The sequence below is a fragment of the Pseudomyrmex gracilis genome, unplaced genomic scaffold, assembly GCF_002006095.1.
Source record: "Pseudomyrmex gracilis isolate BER0280 unplaced genomic scaffold, ASM200609v1 scaffold_31, whole genome shotgun sequence".
Taxonomy (NCBI): Eukaryota; Metazoa; Arthropoda; class Insecta; order Hymenoptera; family Formicidae; genus Pseudomyrmex; species Pseudomyrmex gracilis.
The window spans coordinates 70,817-88,711 of record NW_018020615.1 but is presented as its reverse complement, the minus strand read 5'-3'; the positions used below and the strand labels follow the sequence as shown (position 1 = coordinate 88,711).

Genomic DNA, 17,895 nt, shown 5'->3' with positions numbered 1-17,895 from the left:
TAAAAAAAAAAAAAAAAAAAAAAAAAAAAAAAAAACAATATAAACGTTATCACCCTCGTATATAACGCGGTGCGCGCGTAGGTTTCCTATAAAATCTCGTACAATATACATGTTTATACACGGGGCTAACATAAAAAAAAATAACCTCGCGCGATTCAGAAATTCTGATTTTAACAAAACCTCGCTTTTATACAGATGGGGGAGTGAATATATCAATTTTTTCGTCGGTAAAAATAGTTTTAGAGGGTGAAATCTTTTTTTTACGTAGAGCGGTCCTATCACTTTTTCTCGATATGTATCTCGCCAGACTATTCAAAGATATCAAAAAATCCGTATAAATTTCATGGACATAAAAAAAAAAAAAAAAAAACATTTTTACTGCGCTCTAATATCAACTTGAGAAAGCAGTAATCTCATTTTACTACCGTCGTTAGACGTCGTGTTGTAAAAGAGTGTCGCGTTATATGGGAGAGATATCTGCACCGAGAGACATTTCCGCGAAACAGCTTAATAATCTTAATTTCAACGCGAGAGTCAACAGTTTTGCGATAATGTTCGAGCGTGGCTTTTTTATCGCATAGACTTTTTTTTATTAAAACTATGACGAACCAACACACACACACACACACACACACACTTCTTCGGCCTTCGAGCTGAATTTAAAATGAAAACCTTCACTCGTCTCTTTGATGTCAAATAACATATAGCGCAGATATGCAATATTTGACGTTTTTCTCTCAACGTCGGCCGGTCGGGGTTGTAACATCGTGAAAAAGCACACAGGCGGAATGTGCGCGAAGTACGGCGAGAGAATCCTATTCTCGCAATATATAGTATTTTCTCCCGTTCTCTCCCAGGCGCGTGTAGGGCCTTGCAATGGGATTCTTACGTACGTGAGAGATCCGGGACGTGACCTTCGTCTCTAACGATCTCAGCACCTTCACGACGCAAGAGATGTACCTACTCCTATATATCTTCCTTCCCGTTCTCTGTGTTCATTTCAGATGTTCATTTCAGACGCTTAATCGCGTTTTCTATCGCGTAGCTGGACTCAAGTTTCTCATCTCGCATCTATATATATATATATATATTGAGACAAAGTATTGGCTGTTTTACAATTTTAGTTCCTCTTATTTATTTATAACATTTTAAATATATTTAAAAAAAAAAACGCGTGTGTGTGGCGTAAACGTGCAAAGTATATATTTAACACACGTGCCAGAGAGAAAGAGAGAAAAAGAGAGAGAGAGAAAGAGAGCGTGAACTTGTAACTTTTACCTTCTCTTGTGCTTTTTTATTAATTTTTCATTTCAGCAAACTATTCCACCAATATATATAAAAATTTTCATGGCAATGTTTTTATTTATAATGCGTTATAACATATCTTGGCAACCTTTAAATGGAAAAGGTTAGAAAAGGGCAACTGACACATTTGTTAAGCGGCAAGGTTGGCACTCGTTCAGCCAAGTTTCGATGTTAATTTATGGCACACGCTAGGGACGTCTTCCGCTCTGCGGAGTGTGTGCCCGTTATAACGCACGACATTTTGTCGCCGCACAATGTTAATATCAATAAAGAACAGTAATTGCGCTCGCATGTGTCTAGCTGATGAATTGCAATTCCGAATTTGTGAAATTCGCGCGTCCGAACGGGGACAATTGCGTTCCTTGTGTGCTAAATCGTATTGATGTAAAAGGAGGATTTTTACCCTTGAAGCGAATTAGTCCTTGAGCGAGAATCAACCTTCACAACGACCCAAGAATAACAGTCAAAGTACAAACTGTTACACGATGCACATTTGTTTAGCTATTATTAATTTTTATAAATAACATCTTAACAAGTGTAAACGTTTTGTAACTTCGAGTTTGAAAAATGTAAACTAACCACTTAGTTTTCAGTTTTAAAATAATTGAAAACGAGTTGTTGTATAAAAAGTTGCGCAAAGATGTAAATAAAAAAGAGAGGCGTATGTATATATAATTAAGAGAGCCGCGTCTTTTCTCTCTCTTTCTCTCTTTCTCTACATTTTAATAATCTGCTTAAAACTTCGAATCGACAAACTATAGATGTTTCTGCATAATTAAAAAGTTGTCGATCGTTAATAATGCGTTAAATATTGTATATTCTCTCGTCTTTCGCGAAAGTTGGAAAGTTATTAACCTCGATACTTCGCGACGATAGTTTAGGTGCATTCTGTCATTGTTGAGCGCACTCTATAGACACAGAATATTGTTTCCTGTGACTGCGCGTAATAACAACGGACTATTGCGGTAGTTCGAAAAGTGTTTTCCTGTGCTCGCGGATTATATACGGAGACACACAAAGTATCGGACTGGCCTAAAGGACAACAGCCCACCTGTTGCTAGGCCTACAATGGATGCGATATAGTAAAACGCCTCGCGTTTTGCGACTCCGTTAGTCGACGAGAGTACTTAATAGCCCGATATCTTTGACCCTCTTATCGTGTACGTTTAATGTCGAATATGTTCGATTTTTGTTCGAAAAAGTTTTTGTTGCCATTGATGCAAGTAAACAAAACTAATCGGTTTGGGAGAATGTTTGATAAAATAACATTAAAAATCTTCGAAATTAAAAACCGATTGAAATAATAATTATATTATCTGCTTTTGATTTTTTCCAATTATTGAATAAAATTTGTAGCAGATAAATGTAATAGAAAAAATCGGCAATACATATTTTTAGTGAATAAAAATTGTAGCGGAGAAATATAATAGAAAAAATCGGCAATGCATATTTTTGCAGAAAAATGTTTATCCACAGAGTTATGAACGATCGTTTTCGCAGAGTTTTTAAGTAGTTAGCGGTAGACATAGTCAGACATTACTTTGCTTCAAGTATTTTTTACATATTTTAAAATACTATGTGTGTAATTTTTTTATGTGTATGTAAAATATATATATATATATATATACATATATCAATGTGACTGACTAAATATTAAACGTATTAAACTATTCTGACAATTTTATGGTGGTATTGTTCAGCAAACTTATTCGGCCTTGTATAACGTTGTTTTTTCTTGTGTTTCTATTGTACAGGCGCATCGCGGACCGACGGTCGTGCAGGTACTTACAAAGTTAAGAAAAAGCTTGAGTCGTTTTTGTTACGACATAGCGTAGGCGCCATTAGATTAGCTCTCAAGCTCTAAACAGTCGTCGCTCGCAGCCCCATTAGCTCATAGACCATAGAAACGTTAAACCCTCGTTATCCCGAGCTATCACGACAATTGTTTCCTACGGCGTAATCGTCTCGAGGATCTCACGCGACTACTTCGGGTAGTAATCCCCCGCTTTCGTTCGTTACCGGGAGAGTTTTGCGTCTCTCTCTCTCTCTCTCTCTCTCTCTCTCTCTCTCTCTTTTCTTTTACTTTCACGAGGCGGTAAACTTCTCTCTTCGAGAGAAGTCGCGTGAGACGCGCAGCGTTTCTCCTTGGAGAAGAAGTTCGACGTAGATAGAGACCGCCATAATGCATCTTATCAGCCTAATGTATATCCGCTTATATTAAACGCGCGGATCCGCAGCGGTATAATTAAAAACCCTCGTTGTATACGCAGAACGGCCTATGTAGTGTAAACGCCTCATTCGCGCTAAGTGAGTTTCATAGAGAAAAAAAAAAAAAGTGGGTAGTACCAGGGTCGACCTTTGAAGTTATAGATCAGTGTTGCTCAACGTTTTGCAACGGACAAGCCACATTCTTTCGCGCTTGTTTATCAATAACGTCGAAAACAAAAAAAAGAGAAAGAAATCAAAAACAAACCGAAAAAGATTGATTTCTCTTAACTTGGCGAGATGGTCGAGAAAACACTGAACTAAACTGCAACACTTATTATTTCGAAAGTTTAACGAAAAGCCAAAAATACTTTTCTATACTTTGCGACCTTTTTAGCTAATTGTATCATCAGTTCTCTCGAATGGACATATAGTTCCGGCCTGTAGTTCGTAGTAGTTTTTTGGCGCATAGCATGAGCGATACTTTTTTTTTTTTTTTTCTTAGGTTTTGCATGAAACAAAACAGAATAGTGTAAAATCGAAGTCGTCGCAGTATTTCACAGCATGATTTTTTTATTTGCTACAAAACGTTAATAATTCATATGTATAGGTACTGCGTGTTTTCTCTATTTCGCGCGATCAGTGATTTTCAAACTTCGCATATTTCACAATAAAAAAAACAAACTCTCGCTGTGTCATTTTTCTGTCTCTCTAATGAAAAAATTTCGAAATAATATCAACTGTGGAAAAAATGCGAATATTTTTGTTTTGTAATTTTTGTTGCCTTATTGATCTTGTGAGAACAAAATGAGCGACATTTTTAATTAATTACTTTTGCAGTAAATTAAAAATCTCTCGTTCTTGAATAACAATAACAAAATGATATAACAACAACATGTATGAATAACAATTTTGTTCGCAAATAAAAGTGAAAACATTTGAAAAACACTGACAATGTTAAGAAAAACAAAAAAATTGTCTTGAATTATAATGTTGTAAATCGATAATGCGTAAAGTAAAAATTCCTTCGGTCTCTAACGTGTCTGTGTCTTTTTTCTTTTGTAGGTAAGTGTATTGCACAGCGTACAAAGCTTTCCGCACACCGTCGGTAAGTCACGGCTTTTTCTTCCTTGAAAGCTTCCGTTCGGAACGTGATGCTGATGTGTGCTGTCGTTCTACAAGAGAAGCTTCCTCTCACCGCATCGGTCGGTACAATCGTGAACGAACGATATATCCACTCGAGTCGTGAACGGGGAGTTACCGACGCGTTTGTCACCCGGTACATTGCCGGTATTGTGTTAATGTTGTACCACTACTCGCGTGCGCACGTACGCGCTCAAAAGACCCCCCACACCTCGCCTGTGTCCGTCTGTGCTTTGTCCGTATCTGTGCCCGACACCGCTTTTGGTGCCCTCCCCCTCTCCAGGAATGCGTTCGATGTCCCGCGCAATCCTTTTGTTTACTTTAAGCACGTCCAAGGTGGGTATGACAAATCCTCATTTTTTTTCTCTGAAGCTTGCGCATCCGAATATCCGCGGCGTACAAGAAAACACTGTGCGATTTCTTTTTTTTCATGTTACGATTATCTGATTTTACATATCGACGAGTTTTTAGACTATGGATCGGTAATAATTGCGTTTCACATTGCGACCTCGACCTTTAAAAACACAGATAATCCCAAAGCAATTGTACAAATTATCTGTTAATTACACATTAATGTAATGACACAAGGCACGATCATTTAATTAATTACAAGATGTTCTATTAATAGTTACATTTCGCGTGTAATTAAAATTAAACTATGCTGTTATATATGTACATGTGACTATACGTTAATTTCTTTACTGTCGTCGCCGTCGTTCATATATTGTATGTTCTCGCTACTCTTATCGTCGTCATCGTTGTTGCTGTCATCGCTACTTCTGCCGTTATTATTTACGACGTTCGTAACGTATGCGATATACATGTATATACATATTGTTATTATACTGATATAAATAATAATCTCTCTAAATGTAATTGATCTTTACCGAGTAAATGGAGATTGTCTACGTGGTTTGACGAATGTCGTCCTAATGCGATGCTCTACTACTTCGAGGATACATCGCTCGTAGAGGATAAACGAGACGTCGTTGTATTTGTACGCAGTGTAAATTATTTTTTATCGCGCTATATCTGCACCAGACATCTTTTTTTGCTAGCTTTTCAAGTACGATCTCAATTGTTAAGTCTTTTTTTTTTTTTTTTTTTGACTCTTAGGCGTGCGCCGCCGTCATCATTAAATGGATTCTCGTAAGGACGTGTCGCAATATCGCGACTGGAAAAGACACTTTGTTCGTTTCAGCAGTTGGCGTCACTTTGCAGTCCGTCACCGCGGACTGACTTCGAACAAAGCGACGAGTGAACAGAAAAAAAAAAAAAAAAGAACCTCGATAACGAGCGGTTTACATTGCGAGCGGACAAAGCAATTGTAGCAAAGCGAAATGTCAAGAGCGCGCGTCTCGTTCTTTTGCGAGCGCGTGGATTTTCTCGACTCTCTCTCTCTTTCTCTTTCTCTCTCTCTCTCTCTCTCTCTCTCTCTCTCTCTCTCTCTCTCGTGTTTTGCGGGCGCGATTGGCGACGGAATGCTCTCGCAAGAATGCTTCTCGCGAGACACGTATATCGAAGTTCGGTCGCGAGAACAATGGAAGAAAACCGAAGGGACTCGCGCGCAAATAATTTACGTAATGTGCGTTGCGATAGCTCGTTTGACACCTGCCGATACGGAAACAATGGAAAGATTCACAAAGGCCCCGTAACAATTCTCACCGAAACTTTGTTCCGTCTGCGCTTGACGCGCGTTTAGCGCGACGATGTTTTCAATATTTCTTGAAACAATCGCGCGTCTCTCTTTCTCGCGTCTCGTTTTCCGCTCATTGTAATCGCGCGCGTGTTCATTATTCGCGCGCGCACACGATAAAGAGAGATACTTATATACATATATATCTGTGGAGAAAAAGATATTTATATCGTCTTCGTCGTTGGGTAGAATATTTTATTCATTCGATTCTGTCTCTCCTCGTCTTCATAATTGAAATAAAAAATCGCTCGCTAACGCGAGCTTGTATATACGGGAACACACAAAAGGACAGAGATGGAGTGGTGTTAATAGAAAAAGAATGTTACGGAATGCACCACGAAGATCGAGCATGGTAAAAAGAGTTCCATCACATCAACGCAAAAAGACTTCATACGGTGAAGAAAAAAAAGCATTAAAAAAAAAAGACAGAATGAAAAATCGCACCGAGGAAAGAAACACGACGACATAAAAGACGTAGTTAATACATTAGATATAATTAATATAATTAGAAAAAATATATTAGAAATAATATATAATATATAAATATATTAGAAATAATATATATATAATATATAAATATATTAGAAATATATTAGAAATAATTTTTTAAACAAAGATTCAGCTCTTCCTCACGTCGATTAAATTGTACGATCCAGGGAGTTAGCAGTCTTCAGACTTGCGTATAAGAAGGCGCGTTGCAAATCATCATGCGGGAAGAAATTACATTTGCCGGCAAATTACATGGGTCCGTTGGTCTCGTGGCTTGAGTGCAGAGGCTACGAACATGATAAAGGTCCCGAGTTCGAATCCGCGCTTTATCACTTTAGGATTTTTTCCAATCCGGTCCCTTTCAATTGAGTTAATCGATTGATTGATGAACCGAATCCGGGCCTCCGATAATTAATTCGAGTGTAATCCTTCCTCGAATTAATTCTCATAAGACAAGTTACAGTCATGATCCACATCAGTCTTCTAGCGACACCCGTTCGGAGTGGTGTTCGTATACAATGTTCATGGTGAAATCTGATTTTCCAACAAATGTGTGCAAATTTTTTTTTCTAGAGGTAATGTAATTTGCTTTTCTTTGCATGATTTGCACAACGCACTTTTACGTAAGTAATTAGCAGTCTGAAGACTGCTAATTCCTGTGAGTTGTGATCGTATAATTCGATCAACGTGAGAAAGAGCTGAATCTTTTTATAATAATTTTTTAATTGTTTTTTTAATTAATATATCTTGATGCAAATTAATATCAACACATCGATCAAGTAAACCTTCGGGATTTAAACACGGCAATAATAAGATAAATTTCTTTTAAATATTAAATAATTGTGCAAAAAAATATTTATTGTAATCTAATCAACAGTAAAGGTTTTTTATATGATTTTGCAAAAAATAAATATTTTCAAGGATTGAAACTACATCCACGACGTAGCTCGTAAAATCTCGCTAATATGTTTTTTACGTTAATATTTACATCTCATTACCGTCGTTTGCGCGAGGATAAAAAGAAAGATTCCGTCGTAACCGAATAAAAGGATCGTGGAGGGGGAAACTTAGCGTAGGATAAAAATAGGATCTTCGCTACACGAAGTACCAAAACGATAGAGTACGTAGACGGGAAGCGAAACAAGGAGCGAGAGAGGAAGTAGGTAAAGGAACAGCTATCGTGTATATGCGGGTGCGAGGTGCAAGGCGTACGGGGGTGGATGAGGGTGCGGGTGCGGGTGCGTGGACCTGCGCGCGAGCGACCGCCTGGAATTCGCAGCATTGGGGTGCGCGAGGGCGCGTGGCGGATCGAGGGTGTCAGTCACAGGCCATCTGCTCAGCAACGAGCACGTAAGTTTGTAGCGGATTCGCACGGTAATCGCCGTTTCTGCCGATCCATGAATGACTCGCCGCAATTGCATGCTCGCTCGCGCGTCGCGACGCGTCCCCCGAGATACGAGGCTCGATCCGCACCGTCCGCGCAAAACGGACGGTTACGGTTTTTCGCCTTCCGCGACAACCGAGATCACCGGCGGTTTCTCTGTGATTTCCTCAAAAATGGCGGGGGTATCGTGCACACGATGAATTCCATCGCGCGCCAGCCGCGTCAAGAACGAGAAGCCGCGCGAAGAGATTCTCGCGATTATACACTGGCAACTCGTTTTCCGAAAAAAATTGTGCGCCCTCGTCGAAGTGGTCAGTGAGTTGTTTCGCGAGAACGATACCCTGCGTATCCCCCGACTTCCATCCCGATGATGTATGCCACACTTCTTTCCTCATTACACGCTTGTGTCCTGCCACATACCTTTGGGTAGCTATCTCTGTTTCCTGTCAGAAATCTCAGTCGTGTCAGAAAACAACACGTACGTATGTGTTTGAGAAGCGAAATTTTCATAAAGGATCCGTTGCCCCAAATGGACCCACTTTTTCCATTCATGACTCGAGTAGTACACACGACTTGCCAATGTTTCAGAGTTGTTCTTTTAATATAATATGGTGTGTGAGATAGCAAAAGAGGTACGATATAAAAATTAAATTTAATAATTTGTTTTTTTTTTTCTGACATTCTTCGGTTTGTGTGGTTTTCACCTTACGTATGTGTATTATTTTTTGTATTTTTTAAATCATTACGTGTGCGTGTGTGTGTGTGTGTGTGCGTGCGCTTGTGAGTTTGTTATTTTATATTCACCATAGCTTGTTAGTTCTTAACTCTCGGGGGGCTGAAGAAGCACAAGTCAGCGCGGAAAAACGTTTCTTTTTGATTGATTAAATCGTTTGTTATAATTAACATCTAATTTACGCTCGGTCTTTTGATTTCCAAGTCGTATAAAACTCATTGGCTCAACACTCACACGCGTACGTACGTTCCGAACCCTAAATGTGCATTCATCAATCTTAACGTAGATTACGGCGTCTGAGAATATTGAATTTTGCGACAGAAGGATTTTCCGGCCGCGCCGGTGTCCAAGTTTCAACACTCATTAAGCGATATTACTACTTGTACGCGCGCGATGCGCTTAGAGAGAGAGAGAGAGAGAGAGAGAACATAGTTCCGCCGATTAGGTGCTGTCAGACGAGACACGCCCGCAAAATTTGCATTCGCACGGCGCAACGTGGAGTAGCCGGTTCATAAAACACAGACAAAAATCTAGATTCGAGGAAAAGAATAGGGAGATTTTTTTTTTCACAAAAAATCTCGCTTCATTCCGTTTTCGTTTTTATCTCACTGCGAGAACGCGCGCTTAAAATTCACATTCGCGAACCACGTTTCTTGAATAAATACATTGTTACGTGTGTTTTATAATAAATTTTTTTTTTCGGAACAGCCTCCACAAAAATGCATTAATTAATCCGAAACGAAAAAAGAAAGAATACGTAGTTTAGGAAATAAAAAAAAGTTTTTTTAATTTTAATTAGAATTCTTTTTCCGCTCTATTTTGCAATTCCATATCCAATTTGCTTGGCGTCGTTGAACAGAGTGTCCTGTTGTTTTTTGACAAATTGCCGTCGTGATTTCTTATACTGTTTCTTAAGTAATTACGCTGTTTAATTATGCAAAATGACCCATAAAGCAGGGCCGTCGTTATCCCGAACGTAATCGATAAAAAAAAAAAAAAAAAAAAAAGAAACATTCGCCTCCACACAAGGTATTTTCTCGAACGCGCGGCAACGTCATCTGCGAAAGAAACATGTGCTTCGTTAAAATTCACGCGTTTTGCTCATCAGTTCTGGCTCGTGTCAGAAAATCGTGCCGATGTAATGAAATTTTCGGAATGAGCCTCGAGAAGAAGAACTTAACAAGCATAAAAGCTTCGCCTGGCTCATTCAAGAATAAACGGCTTCGCTAATAAATTGGACCGTTTCCCAAAATACATTTTGTAGTATATATTAATATCAACGAATTAGAGATAAGTGGCTGACAATTACGGTAATGAGAACCCCCGCTGGTACGCGCGAGTGTCGTGTGCGCGTAGAAAAAAAAAAAAAAAAAAAACAAAAATCCAAAAAAAGTACGTCGTGAAAATTTGCCGCGCAACTTTTTACACCAAGCCGATTTTTCAACTTTTACGCCGATTCACAGACCGCTAAACGGAATTACGCGCGCGCACAGCAATTAACTAAATTATATGCGACGTTCGCGGAAAAATTTTAGCGACGGCAGGTAACAGAAAGTCCGACAATTATTGTGCGCTGCAGCACGGTAATTAGGTTATTGCGCGAAAACAAAACGAACTTATAAGCACTCGAGTGTGACGCGAGATGTGAATTAAATTTCGCGAAACCCTGATTTTAAGTGCGAACACACGCGAATTAGATGAAATCGAAATTGATATGTAATATTAATGAACATTTTTTTTTTGTTTTTTTTGTTTTTCAATTACCATATATCTATCTTGCATGTGGTTTTCACACACATATCCATACGTGAACCAGACGCAGTGTAATATTAAACATGTAGAGAACACAAACATATTACATATGTGACATAAACATATTGCATATGCATAAGTAACTGATTAATTAATGAAACAAAATTATTTTGCAGTAATATACGCTTGTTTGTATAAATTATTCTGTTGTTTTAAACGTAGAACAAAATATTGCACAATTAATAAAAATGACGAAAAAAACTGTGCGTTAGATTTTTACTTTCAATTTTTTTATAATAAAAACAAACGATATGTGTGTACACGTATGATTAAGCGATATAATTTTGTATTATTATAAGTAAAAACTTCAATTAGATTGCGATACATTATTTTAATGATAGATGTAATAATTGCTGCACATGTTTTATGTCGCGTTTCACGCTTCGATACAATTTATGTATCCTTTAATTTGTTAATTCAATGAAAATGTAAAATTTATAAAAACGTTATCACGTGTGTGAAAAAATTTACGATATCGCGAGTAGTTTATACACGACAGAATATCCCTTTTTTTTTTTTTTTATATTTTTCACAGTTTATTGATGCCGTTGAGAATTTCATTTTGATATATAGTCCTTTTTTTTTTTTTTTTTTTTCATGTATCTCCGTAACGAATGATATCGTTCCCGAGCGCTGTCACGGAAGTAATTCGGACTCCCGACGTAAACGCGATAATGCGAATGCTGTTTCGACTCGATTAATCAACGCGCGATACTCGATGTCGCTTTATTGAATGATAAATTTTACGTCGGGCGTAATTTCCCATCCCGCTACGGCGGGATAAATGGCGCGGTAATGACTAGGAAAAAATATCTGCGCGTTGTAACAGATGTTACATATCGCAAAGGAGTAAGGAGGGTGGGGCAAATAGTAAAAACACGGAATAGTTTGCTCTTTGGTTCGCTAACTATGTGAAACAATAAACGTCGAACGGGAACGTAAAATTCTGTATTTTCCGTATCTCTAGAAATTCACGAGCCCGCAATTCCATGTAATGTTCCATCGATCTCGCGGCACATTATTCGTGGAAAACTTATCACTGTTTTCTACGTGCTGCACAGAGACATCTCGTAGGTCGCACATACCTGGAATTGTTTCCCGAACATTATTCTTCTCTTTTTCTACATATTTTACTCGATTTTGTCAAAACTTCGTACAAAACTGGTATGTTTGAACTTGAAAAAATTTACTGAGTTTTTCTTTTCACGTCTTAGAGAATAAAAACAATATAATTTATGTTTTATACAATTCTATAAAATTTTGACGCTGTTAAGAGAGAATTGCTATATTACCGTTGTCTAACACCTTAAAACAACAATATGTGGATGCAACAATGTATGTATGGGGAGAATAGGGACATTATAATTCGCAAATGCAAACGGTCAATGGCAGAAACGTTTTGCAGAACAACCAACTCTCTCTTTCTCTCTCTCTCTCTCTCTCTCTCTCTCTCTCTCTCTCTCGCACAGTTCGATATCGTAAGTAGGACGTGAACCTAGATAATTGTGCGCGCGCACTCATGTGCATGCACATGAACATTTCTATACATTTGTACGCGAAATCTTCCGTGAAGCGTGTGGTTCCGAGTCGTGGGACCACACGCTAGAAGCGAGAAGATACGCAGGTGTTGGTCGCCGAAACTGTAAACGCGTCACGCGTCGCCAGATGCGTCCAAGAACTATGACGGAACGTGCAGTTTGTTTTTCTTTTTTTTTTTTTTGATGGGATATTATCGGCAACAGGTGTAAATTTAATATATGGTGAACTTCGGTCGGTGTGTGCCATCTGTCTGGCCGCAAAAAAAAAGTCGATTTGCTCTGTCATTAATAAGCACCTGTCAGAAAATTTCTATCCACTTTGGCTAGGTGGTTGGTAATACTTTCCGGCAACGTCTGCCGCAATTTCTCGCACATTTTCAAACAGATATTTCTTCACATTTATGAGTCATTTTTCGTCAGGATATCCATTTGCAACAATGTATTTTATAAATTTTCGAACAAACTCATCAATTTTGTAATTCAACGTTTTAACATAAAGACTTTCCGTCGTTTCCGATAGCAATTTTTTTCTCATCTGTGGTTTTGCCAATAGAAAATATTGTTCACTATTAATTCGCGTGAGAAGAAGAGTGTGAGAATCTTCAAAAAAAAAAACGTAAGAAAAAAAATCGACATTTAAAATTGAAATTTATTTTAATAGGTCGAAAGGTTTTCTCCCTTCAAATGCTGACTTCGCGGCACAGAAAGACGGATGCATTCGGCGAAGAAAAAAAAAAAAAGTGAATCGGGCGGATTATTGCTACGCCGAATGCCCGGGGGCAAGGACAGGGGAGGCGTGATGCAGCCCGTTAGGAGGAGGTTAGGGTTTAGGTACAGAGGTCGGAGGTCAGAGATCGGAGGTCGGAGGACGCGGAATGATGGTCGGAGGACGGGCCAGGGGCCCGGCGAAACCGGGAGGGAAGAAGGGGGTTGCAGCCTGGGAATGATCAATACTACTCGTACGCCAAGTTCCCACGAGAGTAGCGAAGATGGGTCGAGGAGCACGCGAAATTGAACGTTTTCGATTTGCAAGAACGACGGAAAAGCTCGCTCTCGCGACGGACGGGGAGGGAGGGGACGACACACATATAAAACGATTTTCCTCGGTTATCGATGTTTAGCATCGGTACGCGCCCGTGTGTCGCGATATCCAACATCTCGACTCGGTCTCCTCTCGAGTCGCGTCGCGTCGATGGGGGATTTCTATTTATTTTTTATTTATTTATATTGCGATACAACATATATATATATAATATAGCGAGGTATGTAGCGAGGAAAAGAAAAATATATAATACAATTCGCGTATGTGTGGTCAATTGGATTTGCGTTTGAAAATTCGGATTTCACGCAAAGTACAACTCGATTGCACGGTATCTGATGATGAACCACGCGATTTTAACTTTGTTACTACTTTGAACTACTCTTTTTGAAGCGTTTTGGTATGTTTATCAGCGATTATTCGTTTCGATAGCTTTATATGTATACGACGCGCGGAGTAAGGCTGGGTTAAACATTCAAATGAAGTTAAAGTAGATTTGCAATTACACCTTTTGATTTCAAATTCCAAACAGCTTATTTTAATAAAAATCCTGTTCCGACTCGCGCACTCAACGGAGAATTTTATTAGCACAAAGTGTAAAGTGAGAAGGTTAGCGAAAATATATATCTCGCTCTTTGATTATTTTCTATAAATTAAAGTTGCTTGTATTTTTTTTTAACAGAAAAATGTACCTGAAACTTTTTTTTACTTTGAAGAGAAACAGATATATATAAGAGTGAGAAACTAAAAACTGTTAATTTTGCAAAAGTTACTTTGGAATTAAATTCAAGCGGTGCGATGCTGAGTGAGGAAAACAATTAGGACATTTTTTTTTATTATTCAAATGAATTCACTTCGGTGTGAATTATAAACGTTAGGTTATCATTCTGTAAATTTTGTTTCGCACACCACAAAAGATATATCGCGCGTATCCTCTCGTCTGACACGGACGAAAATTTATTATTCTCTGATAATACTTTCCGCTTTTTTTTTCGCGAAATGAATAGTTAAAATGCTGTATCGACTTATAACGGATCAACGGTTGCTTTGGGGATTTGATTGCAGCATCGCGAATGGCGCGAAATGCGTGCTGCGAGACGGCGCGTGCATTGTAACATCGCGCGCGCGCTCCGTGCCGTCCGATAACGCGCGCTGAAATATTAACGACACAAAGCGCACGTGGACTCTCAAGGTTCTCTCTCTTTCTCTCTCTCTCTCTGTTTCTCTCTTTTTCTCTTCTCCAAACAGATAGAGAGAAACATGCGCCGACGCACGTCAACACAAATACACACACACCCACACGTGCGAATGAAACGACAAAGCCGATAACGAAAATGCGCGAACTCGTAAAAAGCTCTCGGTAGAGTAACCGATTTTACGATACACGCGTTTTATCGCCGTCAGAATTTTGCGGTATCCTACCATTGTCGTCACACGACAAAAGAGAGAGAGAGAGAGAGAGAGACGAGTTTTGTAAGTGTTTAAAGAAAGTTACAGAATGATAACTAATAAAACTTTATTTCCCCGTCACTCGCCTCTTTCCGATTTCTGCGTCTGCCGATATATTAATAACTTTTGTTCAAACTTTCTATCACAGATATGTAAGGTATAATAACTTTTGTTAAAAAACTTTTCACATATCGCAGGTAAAACAGCAGTTTTTGTAAATATTTTCTATATTTATATTTCTGCGTTTCTAAACACAGAAGAAGTTTAATCTCTTGATCGCGCGCCTAACACTCTCTGTGTTTCTGCTCATATCACAAATACGAATCCTTTTCTAATCCTTTCTTAATGTGCATTTTAAAGCACGTGCATTATAATTTTGCGCCGTATTTGCGAAGCGACTTTTTCGGGTCATTAAGCGGAACGTATATATCGGAGTTATGAACACGCGCATATTTTGCTCTAATCCGACGAAAAATTCTTGTACTTTCAAACTTTTTTAGACTTCGCATATCTTCGAAAAGAAGAAAACACAGACGTGAAAAACAAACACAAACGCTTTTCTCTTCATTTTTCCAAATCGATCGAGAGACTAAAAAAAGAAGTCGATCGGTTATTCGCTCATTACTGAAATATGAATATTTCTTTTTTTTTTTTTTTTTTTCCACAAATGTCAAGTTTACGTAGTAATGGACCGCCGTGCCTCTTGATACGAAGTAATAAGAAGTGTGTTCCTGTATTATTTTCTAGTCCCGTTTCTCCGAAGGGTCACGTTCTCAGAGGGTTCAAAAAGACGCTACTCTCTCTCCTCACTGATCTCCCGATGTAGATCTCCTCCTCGAAACGAAAGAAACGAGTTGCCACGCTGATTGATTGCCATGCGAGTCTCGCGTGTATAGGATGTAGATTCCCTTTCCCCGCGCGTGAAGGCACGCCGCCCACGAAGGCATCCTTTCCCTTCTCTCTTTCTTTTTAGATTGATGGTCGATAATCACGAATAAGAGCCGCTTTGGGTCCTGATCGAATCGGACGCAATCGTCGCTCGCGATCGCGATCCACAGCGAGGGGTCGTGAATAAGACGCCTCGAAACAACCGACCGTGCGAAATCGCATTGGTGTGTGTTTTTTTTTTTTTACATCTTTGCGCGCTTTGAACGACACGGAACGGAAACGAGAGAGAGAGAGACGGAAGCCCAAACCAGACGGGAAGTGTTCGATTCAGGAGCGCGCAAATCCACCACCACGTCACGGCGGGGCAAATGTTCTCGACGAGCTTTCGCGAAATCCCGCCGCCGAGCAACAGCAGCGCATCTGAGAAAAATCGCCGCCGGCTGGACACCAACGCCGGCTTACTTTCCGGTTCGTTTCCGGTGCGGCCGGACGGCACGTCATCATCATCATCATCGTTGCCGTCCCGATGAAGTGAGCCGCGCGCGTCAGGCCTGTTGACTTCCGAGCTGACGATGCGTCACGTTCAACCGGCTGTGCCCGTATCCAAGCACTTGAAACGTATATATATTATCGATATATAGTGTTCCAAACGCGCGTCCTATCGTCGATATTTAATAATCAATTTTAACGCGTACGCTCGCGCTGTACAAACGTTTGGAAAACGTCGGAATTGGTCGAGATCAAAGAGAGATACACGTTAAAGAGAAAATAGAATTGAGGTCGAGAGGACGCAAACGGGCGACCATCACGAGAGAACAAGGATGACGACGACGACGAATACGACGACGACGACGACGACGACGACGATACGATAAGCGGTGTAGTTAAAACGATAAGGGTTGCAACACGGATAGTGTGATCGTCGCGCATAACGTCAGAGAGAGAGTAGCCTTCATATAAATTACCGTGTGTATACATACAAGGTATATACAGAGCGCACAAGTATATAAGTACGAATAAACATTTGTAAATATTGTGATACGCAACACACGTAATCGCGGAGCACGCGCGCGCGCGCGCGCGCGACAAGCAATAACGAGAGAACAATAAAAAACAAAACAAAAAAAAACGATTACAAAAAAAAAAGCGCATTATTGTTAATCGTGTTACGTCACCGTAACGGATTTTATCGGTGATATACCTGTTATATATACCTGTGTTCGAAAGAGCTTTGTTAATCGTTAAAAAAAACCGCTCTCGAGACGAGTTTTACGCTTATTACCACCGGGAACCGTCGAAAAGACTGCGCCCAGACGACAAGATGGCGTTTGCCGCGGCGAGGATGATCCTCAAGGACAAGCGCAGGAAAGCTAGCAAAGAGGACTTCGCACCGCGAAACAGAAGCAAGGTAAAAAAAAAAAAAAAAGCACAATTTTGCGTGTATGTGTATGTGTGTGTATGCGTGTGTATATGTATGTGTATGTGTGTGTAATACATCCATCAAAAAAAAAAAAACTCTGTCATTATTTACGAGAACACACATCGCGTTCCCGCGTAATGTTTCGAGGTGCGCGTAGAAATCGCGCGGAAGAAAGTTTTTCAAATAAATTTGTCGCGAGATATATTCGTCGCTGTAAATAAATAATTTTTCCCACTCCCTTCGGAGTGCGTTTTCGAAGGGACTTTTCCTCTCGTCTGAAAACAAAACAAAAAAAAATTATTGAGAACCACTGGATTCCTCGCGCGGGTCAAGAAATAAACGACTCGCTTCTCGTTTGTTTGGCAGCTGCGAGAAAAAAAAAAAAACTCGATCGCGCGATGAAAACAATCGCCGTGAGCGAACATTGACACGCCGAATTTAAAATAAAAAAAAAAACATTAACGCCCGCGCATTATCTCTCTCTTTTATCGCGTTCCGGCATCACACGTTGAAGAAGACGGAGGGGGGCGTTTAGCATCCCCCCTGAAAACGCTCGCGTCGAGAATGCATATTAAAACGCGCGCGCGCGCGCCGGCTGCTGATATCGCACGCGGATCACGCGAGACGTAAGGTAAACGAGTCGGGGCTCGTTGTTTTTACGGTCGCGTAATTAATTTCGCGCGGAACGATCGCGGCGTGGGATATACACAGTTTGTCCGGAAAGTTCCCGGACTGATTTTTTCTAGCGCGGGTAAGCGGCGCTATCGAGCGGTCAACGCTGGAACTACTTAGTA

At 39.8% G+C, this 17,895-nt stretch overlaps 1 long non-coding RNA gene across 1 annotated transcript in view; it reads left to right on the top strand.

Moving 5' to 3' along the window:
- Positions 1 to 15,562: 15,562 nt before the first annotated feature.
- The window catches only part of LOC109852605, a 16,764-nt gene continuing 14,431 nt past the window's right edge, over positions 15,563 to 17,895 (top strand). Inside the window, exon 1 of the long non-coding RNA XR_002250015.1 lies at positions 15,563 to 17,089. This is a non-coding gene — a long non-coding RNA (uncharacterized LOC109852605). The remainder of the gene's footprint in view (positions 17,090 to 17,895) is intronic.